At 42.5% G+C, this 15,849-nt stretch overlaps 1 non-coding gene across 1 annotated transcript; it reads left to right on the forward strand.

The window, feature by feature from the left end:
• Window positions 1-8,918: 8,918 nt before the first annotated feature.
• On the forward strand, window positions 8,919-9,000 carry trnas-gcu (transfer RNA serine (anticodon GCU)). The gene has a single exon. It is a non-coding gene; the product is annotated as a tRNA-Ser (tRNA).
• Window positions 9,001-15,849: the final 6,849 nt, after the last annotated feature.

Genomic DNA, 15,849 nt, shown 5'->3' on the forward strand with positions numbered 1-15,849 from the left:
CTAGATAGTACTACCGCCTGTCGCTGCGCGAGATCCGTTTCAATTCGCTTCCAGGACGTATGCTTGAACTGAACCTTTCCACGCCAGAAACCCTCATTCTATTCCAGACTTGTGTGACTGACTGTGTGGAATTTGCACACTCATGCTCTCTCTCTCTCTCTCTCTCTCTCTCTCCCTTGTGCGTTTCCTCTGGCTGCTTCGATTACTTCCCAAAGTGCAAAGGTGTGCAATTCAGGTCAATGGCAAACAAAATCTGAATGGACTGTAAGTGTTGTAAGTCAGAGACAAAAGTCAGAATTTCAGCTCGAGGAGAACAGAATGACCATTTCGGGTCAACAGACCCTTCTTCGGAACTGTTTTTAATTTGCAATGTTAACTCTGATTTCTCTACACTGATACTGCCTGACTCGCTGAGCTTTTGGAACAATTTCTATTTTTGTAGGTGGATCATAAATGCGATTTATAAAGATTGAGTGGGGGAGTGTGAATCTCTTCCACGGCACAGTGCAGGCACAACTGGCCAATGGTTTCTGTATGCACTGTGGCTATTCCATTAACTCTGTATCTATAAGTCTTTGTCCTTTTTTTAGTCTTTGTTTTTCACATCTCTCTTGTCATGTGAAGTGCAGAGCAGGACAATCGATGTATCAGGGATAAGCCACCAACAAACCATTACCACCTGACGCCTGGAAGATGAACCCCCTCATATTCTGCCTTGGCACCCTGCAACCACACGGGATAATTGCGGATTTCAACGGCTTTCTCATTTCCCTCTCCCCCCCTCACATTATTAGAGTCTGAAGCATCCAACTCAGCATCACCCTCCAGACCCATACATCTCTTCCCCTCTGACATATCACCTCCTCCCGCGACTCGACCCACCATTCGCTTTCCCAGCTACCTTGCACCCAACCCTAACACCCACCCATTTATTTCTCAGCCCCCACCCACCAGACTCAGTCCTGATGAAAGACTTATGCCAGAAACGCCGATTCTCCCGCTCCTCGGATGCTGCCTGACCTGCTGTTCTCTTCCAGCATGACACTATCGCCATGTCGGAGATAGACGATCTCAGCTCAGGCTCGTTATTTGAGAGCGGAGAAGGCTGAGTGAGGAAGTGATTAAGGTGCACATTAAGGGGATAGATAGATGTGATGGGAATAAACCTCTAATAGGAAGAGTTAACAACCAGGGATCTCCGTCAAATGCAAGTAAGAGGATGGTCAGAGGAGAGATCGGAAGAATGTTTTCACTCTGGGATTATTGTTTATTTGGAATTCACTTTTGAACGTGTGGTAAAACTATGCGTCAGGAGTATTTACCGAATACTTGAGAAGTTAGAGCACACATGTATAAGTCCCAGGTACTGGAAAGTGGGGTGAAGTTATACAGATGTCTGATGAAAGAACCGAACACTGTACAGAAAATACAGAGCATGAAAGCATGGGAAGGGTAAAGACATGGAAACTACTGGCGATCTGTTACAAGGGGTCTGCGGAATGCTACATTCGTCACAGGGTCACTGGGGCAGGATGGGGCCAGTGTGGCAGGATAGGAAAAGAATAGTGGAATGCTCCTACACCAAATAGCAGAGTCAGACTGGGCTGAAAGGTTACAATGGCAGACGGAGATAAAAGCAATTAGTAAAGTCACCCTTGCCGACTCAATATCATCATTGCAGTTTGGGACAAGTCGTGATAATACATACTTAGGACATGACTTTAAATAAATAATTGATAGTACAGTCAGCCTGCTTGAGACGCTTGTAGACGGAAATATATGACACTAAGTATCTAATCAGTAGTTAGTAGAGTCAGCTTGGAACAGGAAAACATTGTGATAGATGGGGTAGCTAAATATCTAATCATGACAGGTTAGTCTGGGATGGAAGGTCATTGTAGCACAGGTGGCAGTAGAATACCTAGTAGTGACAGTAGAATAATATTAAGTAGAATTATGAAAAACCATGGTGGCAGAAGTAGAACAACAATGGGAACTAACACCATTGGTTTATTGTATAGCTGGAGTGAGGTAATTCTGACTAAGACAGTTGGGCATTCTGATAAGCTAAAAAACACGATTAAATACAAGGTATAAAGTGATGGAGTTTAATTCAGATACATGCGACGTGCTGCACTTTGGGAAGACAAATCTTAGCAGGACTTATATACTGAATGGAAAGGTCCGAGGCAGTGTGGCTGAACAAAGAGACCTTGGAGTGCAGGTTCAAAACTCCTTGTAAGTGGAGTCGCAGGTAGATAAGTTAGTGAAGAAGGAGTTTGGTATGCTTTCCTTTTTTGGTCAGAGTGTTGAGTACAGGAGTTGGGAGGCCATGTTCCGGCTGTACAGTACATTGGTTAGGCCACTATTTGAATATTGGGTGCAATTCTGGTCTCCTTCCTACCGGAAAGAGGTTATGAAACTTGGAAGGGTTCAGAAAGATTTACAAGAATGTTTCCAGGGTTGGAGGATTTGAGCTATAGGAAGAGGCTGAACAGACTGGGGCTGTTTTCCCTGGAGATTCGAAGGCTGAGGGGTGACCTTATAGAGGTTTACAAAATTATGAGGAGCTTGGATATCATAAATAGACAAAGTCCTTTACCTGGTTCGGGGAATTCATAACTAGAGTACATAGGTTTAGTTTGAGAGGGGAAAGATAAAAAAGACACCTAAGGGGCAACTTTTTCACCCAGAATGTGGTACGTGAATGGAATGAGTTGCGAGATGATGTGGTGGTGGAGGCTGGCACAATTGTAACATTCAAGAGGCTTGTGAATAGGAAGGGTTTGGAGGAATATGGGCCAGTTGCTGGCAGGTGGATTAGATTGGGTTGGGAGATCTGGTCGGTATGGACAAGTTGAACCACAGGTTCTGTTTCCATACTGCATATCTCAATGACTCTATGACTCTATGTCAAGAACCTTAAGTTTCGGAGGATTCAAGAATTTGTTTTCTGAATGTCACTGTTTTTGTTTGTAAATAAAAGATATACTCCTTGAAAAACTCTCCGCATCTCCTGGTGATTGTTGACATTTTCTCCACGACAACCAAAACTTTGGGTGCAGTAAAATTGTAGCGAGTGCAGCTCTGTGGAGCAATGAAAAGTGTGTTAGATTTCTACAAATTTGGTAATTTTGCTATTCAAAGTTTGTGAGTTTGAACCGCATCAGAATTGGAGTTTAGTTCAGTTTTCAGCTGAATCATTGATTGTTGTGCTCTTTCATCGCCAATTCCTGTCGCTGGAGTTCTCGTCCCTGCAACTGACCAGAGGAAATTCCATAGCTTCTTGGTTGTGAGTTTTTACGGAATCATGTTCAGACCAGAATCAGATGCTCACCCGCAAAACCTGCAAATTCCGTGCAGAAACCCACTGTCTCGAAACACATTTCCCTCCCAAAGTTGCACAGTAATGTTCGATTGCTTAAGTGTCTTTATCCCGTTATGTGACAGGTTGTTGTGGATGAGCTGTGGAAAGACATTGACGTGTTTAGACAGCCATGATGATATCAAACGGCGGGTAGTACAGGTGTTTGGAATAGCCTCCTCCTGTTAATCTTTTTCTGTGCTGTTTCTTACAGAGTGTTTTCAAAATTAACATGATGAGAGCAATGTGAATCGACACTACGGAATATCAAAGTCCTCCCCTTTACACTACCGCTCTCACAGCCAAAACAGACAGCTCCTATTGCTGATTTAAATCAGATAGTGATGGACTCTCTCAGGCGCTCTGTCAGACTACATGCTCCTTCACACAGGTTTCCAACTGGGTACATGGAGCAAGCAAACGTGTGGATATTGGGATTCAGGGACAGGTATCAAATCTGCTGGGCTGCAGTTCTGGTCACATGAATTTCTGACATGCTGAGACTTTCTGTGCAATCTACCTACTTGACGATTTAAACTGTAATTGAATTTTTATTATTGCATAACATTCTTACATCTTCAATATTCATGCAAACTGTGCAACATGTTCTTGGATGTAGGAATGGTGAAGATTATTAATGAACGCAAAATGTTTCATGTTACCTGTATGAACTTTCAGAAGGAAGTTGGCGAAGTTTCATTGATTCGAATTCTGTGCGGATTGAAGCTGATTGAAGGAAAAGCCCTGCGACAGCGGCAAGGTAACATTGTCTGTAAACAACGCAGGAACAAATGGAAACCCATTTTTCAATGTCGTCTATTTTTTCACATTTTTTGTGTCCCTTTTGTATCCTTTTCGTGAACCTGATGCTTCAATAATCACATGCTCATGTCAGTTTCACCTTGTCTGCATTAGCTTTAATTTCAGAACCAGACGGATCAGGGAAATGAAGTAGGTTGAGTGACTGAGGTACCAGTGGGGCAGCACATCACCACCAAAGATCCCACAGTGTTGTGGTTCAGTGGTTAGTACTGCTGCCTCAGCGGGGTTCAAAGTTCGATTCCAGCCTCGGTGAACTGTCTGTGTCGAGTTTGCACATTCTCCCCGTGTCTGCGTGGGTTTTCTCTGGGTGTTCCAGTTTCCTCCCACACTCTAAAGATTGTGCAGGTCAGTTGAGTTGGTCATTCTAAATTCCCATAGTGCATTTGTCAGAGAGGAAATTTGTCTGGTTGGGTGACTCTTCGGAGGGTTGGTGTGGACTTTTGGGTCCGAAAGGACTGTTTCCATACTGTAGGGAATCTAATAATCACAGCAAAAGTAGAGCAGTTGAGTTAAAGTTCCCAAGGTATGTGTTGGTCACGTGACAGGTTCGCTTTCTGCCTTCCACAAAGACCGTTCACTTCGTGACAACCTGGTCAGGTCCACGCCCCCCTACAACCCACCCTCCCATCCTGGCAGCTTTCCCTGCCACCGCAGGAACTGCAAAACCTGCGCCTAGACATCCTCCCTCACCTCTATCCAAGGCCCAACAGGAGCCTTCCACATCCATGAAAGTTTTACCTGCACATCCACTAATATCATTTATTGTATCCGTTGGTCCCGATGCAGTCTCCTCTACGTAGAGGAGACTGGTCGCCTCCTAGCAGAACGCTTTAGGGAACAGCTCCGGGACACCCACATCAATCAACCCACCGCCCTGTGGCCCAACATTTCAACTCTCCCTCCCACTCTGCCGAGGACATGGAGGTCCTGGTCCCCCTTCACCGCCGCTCCCTCACCACCAGATGCCTGGAGAAAGAACGCCACATCTTCCGCCTCGGAACACTTCAACCCCAGAGCATCAATGCGGACTTCAACAATTTCCTCATTTCCCCTTCCCCCACCTCACCCCAGTCCCAAACGTCCAGCTCAGCACTGTCCCCGTGACTTGTCCTGACTTGACCTACCTGCCTATCTTCTTTTCCACCTATTAACTCCACCCTCCCCGCTCCCCGACCAATCACCTTCATCCCCTCCCCCACTCCCTATTGTACTCTATGCTACTTTCTCCCAATCCCCACCCTCCTCTTGCTTATCTCTCCAATCTTCAGGCTCTCCGCTTTTATCCCTGATGAAGGGCTTTTGCCCGAAACGTTGATTTTACTGCTCCTTGGATGCTGCTTGAATTGCTGTGCTCTTCCATCACGAATCCAGTTTCTGATCCATTGGTCCGTTCCTCCACAGATCTGAACTTTTCCAGCAACTTCTGTATTTGTTTGATTTTCGACATCGGCGGTTCTTTCATTTTTTTTTTTCTTATTTTCTACCAATATGATTTGGCTAAAGATTTTGTTGAATATTTTGAATATGACTGCGATAGAATAGCCAGATTTCAAAAGCCCGCTACTGCTACTTGGTTCACGTGACCAATGCCTTTCCACTTGATCACTGCGCCCTACAGCTGCACTGCATATAAATTAACAAAATTATGGCATTCTCTTGGTTTGGTAATCAGGAGCGAGATTGTTTGACTTGTTGAAAAAGTAAGATATACTGATAAAATACAGTATATTAAATGGGGAACCACAAGGGAAAGAGAGAACAGTAAAGGTAGTGTTCTGGCAAAATTTAAATATCATTGCTCAAGATTCAGAAAATGCAAGCATTCACAAACATACCACAATGTGAAATGTAACTTTCAGGACAAGCAAAACAAGCAGAATGAAAAATCTTAGTCTGAAAGTTTTGCAGCATCAGTTTTAGGTTAAATGAATGCACACATGGGTTTCAGTGCTGTAATGATCTCATAAACTGTAGGAGGAATTCCTTGCCTGCGAGGATACGTGCAGAATGTTCACTGATTCATTCCAGTAATGGCAGGACTGTGCTCTGGAAGCATCTGAATACAATTATTCAATGCTCCATGGAGTTTCGAATAAGAGGTGAAGGGAATGCCTACATTCACAAATTAATCATTCAGTGGAACTCAATACAAGGACACATGAAGTGATGAACAAAGTGGGCAAGAACACGGAAATATGATACACAATAGCTACGACAATTTCTATGTGCAAATTGTTGATTTCAGACCCACGGTGGCTTTTGGTAATGATATTTACTGTCCAGAACCAGTCTGCACTGGAATGACTCGAGCCCTACTGTGATGTATTTGAACTTCAGTTACCTTTAGGAATAGCTGACACTCACTCAGATCATGGAGATTTAGAGAAATCAAATTTAAAGCAAATAGTTCATCTTGTAACTGTGAAATCTTTAGGTTACCCTCAGTGGGAGCATTGTGTGTAATCCTTGTCCTTATTCTCCAACAAAGACATGTGAAGAGGTTAGCAAGGGCACAGACGCTGCTTACTGAGTAGCAAGATATTAGGAAGCCCAGGGACGGAGTTCACTGAGACATAAAAACATCCGAAAGGATAGAAATGATTTCATCCACATTATTGACAGAATGAAGGAGTTTATTCACGACATGTGGAAATGCTGGACCAGAAACACTCAAGTTTAAAAGTAAACAAAATAGATTTTCTCATAACGTGTGGTTTGAAGTCACTAAATTGGGGCAATTTCGTCTTTCGAGTGCATCAACAACTTTAGGTGGAGCTTCAAAACCATCAGTGAATGATTAAGAATGAGAGTTTCTTCCACTCAATAAAGTTGCTGAATTCCTGAATTACTTTCTGGAAATAAAACGTAGATTTATGACTTCATCGTGTTTTAAAAAACACACGAACAAACATACAAGGAGGGAATTTACCATTGAAAGAAAGGAAACGTGTGGGTCTGGATTAATTTCGATTTGGTTGTTTTCAGACACAAAGACATTTCATGAACACGTTCAGCTGAATACAATTCAGTATAAAAAGTTCCTGGATTTGAAAGATATAGCAATTATTCAAGGTGAAGCATTGTAAATGGGGCTGAAGTCGTAAAATAACTGCAGACAGAAGTTACATCCTAATGAGTGGCAATTCATTCGTCACTTGGAGACGCAACACCTACTTTAAAGATTTGACCACATTCACATGACGTTAGGTGTATTTCACGCTTTCTTACATCCACCACCAAGTCTACTCTGTCTTTTTTGTATTTTTAACCCTCTGTACTGTCTCAGCACACCATTCCAGCTGAAAGATGCTCAGACTAAAAGTAAATACAATATTCAGACTGTCCTATGCGATCAGTCTATTTTTTTTATTATTATTACAATGGCCATTGCGAGTTTGCAACAAACTGCATAACATGAAAACAGATCAACATCTATTTTCCTGGAATTTAACGCAGTGCACATGGGAAACTTCATCCGTCTGCTGAAAATTCACCTTCGGCTCTCCCTCCATGTCTCTTCACGTTTTAAATATTTGCAATATGTTTGTTGATCAAGCTGTCAGTATCCTGAAAAGGTCGTTTCTCAATCCATAAAAACTGGTACTTTCCCATAAATGTGACATTGCTCAATATCAGCTTCTATCCGTATCCCTCACCATGACAAATTGAAGCTGTTCCATGTGAGGCTCAAACGTAAAATTTCGGCAGAGCGCAGCCCACTGTACTGGTTCAGAGATACCGTGCACTGATCACCTTCAGCATTGGAGCAACACATCAATGCTTACCTCCACATTCCTGGTCGTACATGAACTCGGTAAACCGAGTTTCTCTCATTCCATGGCTGGTCACTGCGATCATACGATCATCTTCACCAGTGGTTCTGACCCCGTGTTAGGCAAGTGGTGAGCTACTCATTGCATAGATGTAAAAATGTACAACTTCAACTTTTGCATTCACTAGCCCATGAGCCTTTTATTTTGTTTCTCATCAGTAGAAATCTTAAAACTTTCATCTTGAACAGACTCAATAACAGATCTCCATTGTGTCTCTGGCATCAAATTCCAAAGTGTAAACCCCCTCTGAATTCTTCCACCGCAGTCCACTGTTTGGGAAGTTTTCCTGTTCAGGGGAATGCACTTGCCAGTGTGTCAACTGCTGCTCCCAGCATTCGCGCTGGCACTGCACTCATTTTTCTCCTGACACTTGCTCACTGTATTGCTGTGATCATACAGTGACTTGGTGTCACACAGCCAGGAAAATGATACAGATCAAGGTTTTTGCATTGTTGAATTCAAATGTCAGTTTAGCCTTATTTAAGATTTTGAAATTGTCTGTTGTGTACACAGGTGCGTGTCAAAAATATCTGAGTGGAAGAAAGATGTTCTGAGTAATGACATTGAGCACTATGCACTCTCCTCCAGTCGGGAAAACAATTCCTCACAGACAACGTTACACCTCCTGCTGTCATGGGCTCTTCAGTCCGTTGACTTCAAATCTTCACAGAAATCAACAGACCTTGTTACATCGTCATTTCTTCATTTTTGTTCAGATCACTGTGAGTAGAGAGTCACAGTGGGAGTGTGTTTGCCCCACAACTCAGAGGTAAGACGATACTCTTGGAACCGTCCTGTACTATTTATCATTTCACTGATACCAAGGAGAAATATCTGCTGCTCAGCATAATTTACGCAATTCACTTATTCATAATGTCAAATGTGTCCCTAACTTATGTGACGAGGTGGCCGAGAGGTTAAGGCGATGAACTGCTAATCCATTGTGTTCTGCACGCGTGGGTTCGAATCCCACTCTCGTCGCTGTTATCAACAATTTCAATTTTGCTATCTTTGGTTGATCACAGCTGTCCAATGGTCTGTTTATATGCATCGACGCTATAATAAAATCTCAAAGAATAATTTTAGTCTGTTGCCTAAACTACATTGAAATGTAGATTGAATTGGGACAATGCAAAGGAACGCAATTGTCTTTTCCAAGTCAAGTTGCTGTGAACTTTTATCATATGAAAGAGATCCAGGAGAACCAAATAACGAGAGATGCGAAGTGCATATTGATGCATGCGATTCTTAATGAGTGTTTTGTAAGATGAAATTTGTAGCAGTTGGGTAGAAGTGATTCATCTTAGTGAAAAGAGCACAGAGAGACAGCACGAAACAATGGAGATATTTCAAAAGTGGCAAGGGCTGGGTGTAGGGGCACCCGAGAACTGGCTGTAAATGCACAGTAGAGAATTACCGATGTGGGTGACATGCATGGGCACAGACAGACTTACACATTGGTCTTATCCTTTCCCCCTTGCTCTCGCCATTGATGAATGCTGGACATAAGACACATATAAACACAAGATGTGGGAAGGAAACTCCCTCTCGTTATGCACACACTTGATGCATCATATTGAACTATAAACAACTGGAGAAGTCAGCAAGTTAACTGCAGGGACTGAATCTAAACTGTATACCAATACCCGCAGAATTATGCAGCATAAACATGAAAACTGATTTGAAATGTCTTTATACGCATGTCATTAACAGACGGTTCATTCTAATACCCATGTGGCTGAAAGAAGCAGACACCACATTTCAAGGTGGATGACAACATTACCAATTTTGTTCAGAAATTGAGATCTATTTGATCATTTGACACAGTGACCAAGCTTAATTTAAATAATACAAACCAAATTCCCTCATGTGAAATAAAAGAGTGATTCCATTACAAACATTGTCCTTGCTTAGTAGCAGTTACTCAACATGAAAATTAGAATATGATTTCTAGTGAGCATACGTCAATTAGCACGATTATCTTACTTCGGATTGACTGCAATATGCACATGCAAAATAAGTTTTAAGAAAGAAGTCCTTTGGAAATAATGAGTCGGTGGTGATTAAAAGTAAGAATAGGTTCTCATGATGTGGACATTGCACCAATGGCTCCAGTGGTGGAAATGGTCAGTGGGCAGTATTTATGTGATGGTATAGAGGTGTGTGATCTGCCAGGGATGGGAGCTCCCACCTCATCTGGAGCAGCGTCTGTTGACATGGACCAGGGAGTATTGTGACATCAGTCTAGGATTTCCAAGCACACCTGGAGAAGCCTTTATTGACATGAAGCCGCAGGGAGCATTGGGACATCAGACTGGTAGATCCAACTTCAACTGGACCGCTTCTATTGACATGGAGCAGGGAGCATTGAGACATCAGACTGGGAGCTACAACGTCACCGAGAGCCAGGGATGAGAGCTCCCATTTCATCTGGAGCAGCGTCTGTTCTTATGGACCAGGGAGCAGGGAGCATTGTGACAACGGTCTGGAGTTCTAACCACACCTGGAACAGGTTTTACTGACATGGAACAGCAGGGAGCATTGGGGCAGCAGGCTGGGAGTTCGAACCTCACCTGGAGCAGCTTCTATTGACATGGAGGAGCAGGGAGCATTGGGACATCAAACTACGAGATCCAACCTCATTTGGAGCAGCTTCAGTTGACATGGAGCAGGGCGCTTTGCGAGATCAGTCTGGGAGCTCCTCTCTCACCTTGAGCTGCTTTTCATGGCATGACGCAGCAGGGAACATTGGGACATCAGACTGGTAGAGCCAACAGCAACTGGACGTTTTCTATTGACATGGAGCAGGGAGCATTGGGACATCAGACTGGGAGCTGCAACTTCAACTAGACTAGCTTGTATTGACATGGAGCAGCAACGAACATTGGAACGTCAGGTTGGGAGCTCCAAACCTCTCTTGGAGCAGCTTGTATTTGCATGGAAGAGGAGGGAGTATTGGGATATTAGGCTGGAGGAAAGGGTATTCAACTATTTTAATCTGAAGTAAAATGGGTTTCAACACCTCAGGTGTTAACTGATTTATGAAGATTCTGTCATGGGAAAATAAGTAATTCATTAGATATTAAAGACAAGTCCTGCAAATATTCAACTCAGGAAAACGCATTGGTACAGAGAGAAATGGGAGTGATGTTTCAAGTCTTTGACTTTTCTTTTCTGGCCGACTCTGCATTAGATTACATCACCAGAAGGACGTTTTCACTCATTTCATATAATTCAGTTTTCTGCAAATACGGACAGGTCATTAACATAATTTAAATCTGAAAATTAATGGGAATATGCGATGTTATGATTAGGCTGGAGTTTACCTCTAATTATGGTGAAAACGCAGCAAAGTAAGTTGCAATTTCCTTGATCAGCAGTGACCTCATTGATTGGCTGATCAATTATTTAGGACAATGTGAAGTGACTTATTGATGGTGATTCTCTTTGTTCTTTGTTTACCTTGTGACTGTTACTTTTATTGCTCCTGTCATTGTTAGCATCACAGCTCTGTAGCGTGTAAAATCTCAGCTGTGCATCTGGCCAGTGGTACGGCCATTCGTATAGCTGGATCAGGCGGTTGCAGGTTCGACTTTTGCTTTGCGCAAGGGCATTGTGGAGACTCAGCACACATCCAAACTAATCTTTTTTGTTACACTGAGGTGGATAATGTTTGAAATTTTTATCTCCAGGAACGAAAATTGTTTTACTGTCTCCGATCAGTTAAACATTACCAAGGGTTATCAAAGTTAAAAATCACATGGCATCAGATTGTATCGAACTAGCATATTTGGAAGCACCAGTGTTCCATGCATTGTTTCTTCATCAGGTGGTTGTGAACTGTTGGACTCTAATATGGCTTTGTGAAATTTTTAAATTTGTCCACCCCAGTCCAATACCAACACATCCAAGTCATGGGTACTATCGACACCACGAACGGTCGGTTAAAGTCCAGATGATCTTCCAGAACATCGCGCATATTGACACACGCATCAAGTTTCTGCAGAAAGACACCTACCTGATGAAGGAGCGGCTCTCTGAAAGCTAGTGTTTCCAAATAAATCTGCTGGACTATGTCCTGATGTTGTGTAATTTTTAACTTTGTCTACCCAACTCAAACACTGGCACTTCCATATCATAGAGAACATCAGTCATGTCGCAGCGCTGTCAGAGAAGGCAATCCTGGAATAGCCCAATACATTGCTCATAGGTACGTTTCATTTTCAGAAACCAACCCACTCAATCGCTGCAGCTCCTGTGTATGAATAGCACAGAAAAGAAATAGCTGACATTCAGTTTTGACAGTTCTTTGAAACTCTTTGGAAAGTGGAATCAGAAGAGAATGAAGGATGAACTGTCGACGGTGTAGAGAGAAGGAAGGCACTTTTCCCTTCATTCAAGGGCTGGAGTATTGACTGATCTAAGGCATGAAACAGATTCCTGGTAAAGCTGCTCTCTCTGCGTCAGAAACAAGAAGTCCTGATTTCCTGAACGCTAATGAAATCCAGGCCACTCAGTCAAAGCGCCGAATACTAACTACTAGACCACCAGGGATGAGGGCAGAAGCAATTGCACAGTTTCTTCATAACGCGGTTTTTGGAATTATGTCACTGCAGATATATTTGCCCTCAAAAATGATTCAATTATCGAATGTTTACAGCACAGAAATGGGTCCCATCATCTCACTTCCCAGCACTTGGTCTGCAACCTTGTAAATTCTGACGTTTCACGTGTTCATTTCAATGCTAATTTCTTTGGAACGTTTTAATCTCGTAAGACACAATAAATTGGATTGAAGTTTGAGATGGGAAAAGTGTGTTCACAAACGGTCGGGGAACTGAATCCCATTTTTCCCCACAGGCTGAAGCACGCAGACATATTTCCCAAGAGTGATACAGGCCTCGGGAGAAAACAAGCAGAAAGTAACATTTCACCCACTTGGCTGATATTGTCCCATTTCAGACTTCAACACCAGCAAAGAAAGGAAACATTCAGCCCCTCCAGTCCCAGTGTTCCTTGCCCATTCTTTCCCCATCTCTCTCTAGTATATACTGTCTCACCTCTTTATTCCTGCAAACTGGATCACTGCTCACGCCCGTTTTTTCCTGTCCTGCCGAACCGTTTTCCTCAAGTTATTGGAATTAAAAACAGGAATGGGCTATTTCAAGCACTTTTCTAGTTCACAAGACCGGTATTATCACCACTGAGCCAGCACATTGCCAGCTCAGAGAGAAGGTCTCGTACATTAGAAACTGAAATACAACAGATCATTGGATAGAACAAGACCGGAATAGAGCCGAAGGGATCATGCACAGAAGGCTGGCAGAATAGAATGACGAATCTCATGGTGTCCAGGGTGGTGTTAACAGAAATCGTCCCTGGTAGTATAGTGATGAGGATTCAATAATTTCACTGTCTTGGCTTGTTAAAGGTTAACGTTTACAGTAATCAATATGAAATACTGCCTGATCTTTCCAAGCAGAATGATGTTGTGCAGCATTCCGAATCACTTCCCTGCATGTTACAGGTCCACATCAGCAATGTCAGTTGCAATTGCCTGACGTTAAATCAGTTTAAATCAAGAACGGAGAGGGCGTCACTAAAATGGAAGGGGAATGGTGGTTTGTGAGAGTTAACTGCATGCCTGGTGGAACCAGGTTTAATGTAGATAATGAATATTGGTTTTCCTGTTTACCTTGGTATACTGATCACTCTGGATCAATTACCCACATTGTCTGCTCTTTCTGTGATGTTCTTTGTACATTTCACCTCAGTTCAGCGTTCCGGGGATCCAAGAATATTTAATTTAGCACATTTTACTCAGGGCGATTTTGCAGCTTCATATTTAGGCAAACACGTTTGTGAACAGAAAGACACCATTCAGACCGTCAAGTCTGTTCCTGTATTGAATGGTTTCATGTCAGATCTGATAACCTTGAACTGCACTTTCTTGCCTTTTCCCATAACGCTTGATGACTTTGCTGTTTGAAGATCTGCCGATCTCAGCCTCATTACACCGAATGACCCTTCCTCAACAGCCTTCTTGTACAAGAAAATCCACGGCTCCAGAACTGCCTGAGAGAATAAATGCTTCCTCATCTCTGTGTTAATCGTGAGATCCGCATTATAATACGAAGTTAAATATCACATAACACCAGGTCATAGTCCAACAGGTTAGTTGGAGGCATTAACTGTTGGAGAGATGCTTCTTCATCAGCTAGTTGTGGAGTTCACAGTTGTAAGAAAAAGAATTTATAGCAAAAGTGCGATGTAATTGAAATTATATATTGAAAAATACCTTGATTATTTGTTAAATCTTCCATCTGTTAAGATGACTATGATAGGTTCGCTTCTTTGATATGTGATTCGCAAAACTTTCTTTTACTAGTTACATTCTTAGGTAACCTTTAACAATTAGTGTCAGTGCAGATAATATGTTGAAGTTGTTAGTTCCTGTGTGCTGTGTCCGTGCCATAATGTTTAGACTGACGCTAATCTAAAAAAAAAAAGATGCTGCAGGCAAGGATGCTTTGAGGCATGGTACATTGGTGAAACCGAGCAGAGGCTACAGCAACAGATGAATGGGCACTGCACATCTATCAACAGACAGGTGTGCCCCTTCCCGGTTGGAGAGCATATCAGTGGTCCAGGACATTCCACCTCGGTCTTTGGGGTGACAATCCACCAAGGCGGAATTCGGAGCAGGCAGAAGCTAAAAGTGCCCGAGCAGAAGCTGATAGCTAAGTTCGGTAACCAAGAGGATGACCTCAACCGGGACCTTGGGTTCATGTCACAGTACAGGTGATCCCATTGCACGATCTACACACAGAGACCCTCCTACACACACACACACACACACACGCATATATACGTTTGTGGGGTGAATTTGTACTTGTACAGTTACATTGTACTTTGCTCAAAAACTACATGAATCCATGTCAGCCTCTGTTAAATCATTTATTAAAATTAGAATCAGTCTAAACATTATGGAAAAGACAGCAGCACAAGGGGGGCTGACACCAATTGTTCAAGTTCACCTGAGAATGTAAATTTAAAATAAAAAGTTTTGCGCTTTACAAATGAAAGAAGTGAAGTGAAGCTAACATGGTTATTCTAACAGATGGGAGACTTAGCAAACTATCATGGTAATTTTCAATGTATAATTTCAGTTACATCACACTGCAAATTTGTGCTATAAATTCTGTGCTTTATAACAGTGTACTCCACAAGCACCTGACGAATGAGCACCAGTCAGAAAGCTCGTACATCCAATTAAACCTGTTGGACTGTAACCTGGTGTTGTGTGATTTACATATTTGCTCACCCCAGTCCAAAACCGGTATCTCCAAGTCATTCGATACCAGGCGCTCTGGTCACAGAACCAACCTTTCTGCATCCAACTTTTTAAATCCTTGAAAAGAACTGTATGTTTCAATAAGGATCAATTTTGTAGTACTGAGTCTGAGCAGGCAAAAGCAACTGATTTCAGCGTTTCTTCCCATTTGATTTCATCTCCGATATGAAATTCTCACTGACTCTGACAGAACTGCTATCTTTGCTGTTTTGTAATGTCAGGAATTCATGTTCAATTTAAGATTTTCATAAGGAGCAACAAATCTTTTTTCCCTGACTGGAAATCAACATTGCGAAATAGCATTGAGACAGCTGAATTTCAGCACTTGCGCACCAAGGAAGACATATGCAATGCTTACAACTTTTCTTGGTGACTTTGTTTTTGCCTTTTTGGTTCAGTTGAAAAATGACAGTCATTGAGTTTTTAAAAGCGTGGCGAGAGGCCCTTCAGTCAATTGCATCAGTATCAGTCATAAA

The sequence above is a fragment of the Chiloscyllium plagiosum genome, unplaced genomic scaffold, assembly GCF_037043375.1.
Source record: "Chiloscyllium plagiosum isolate Xiang-an unplaced genomic scaffold, Cpla_swu_hap1 HiC_scaffold_37, whole genome shotgun sequence".
Classification (NCBI taxonomy): Eukaryota; Metazoa; Chordata; class Chondrichthyes; order Orectolobiformes; family Hemiscylliidae; genus Chiloscyllium; species Chiloscyllium plagiosum.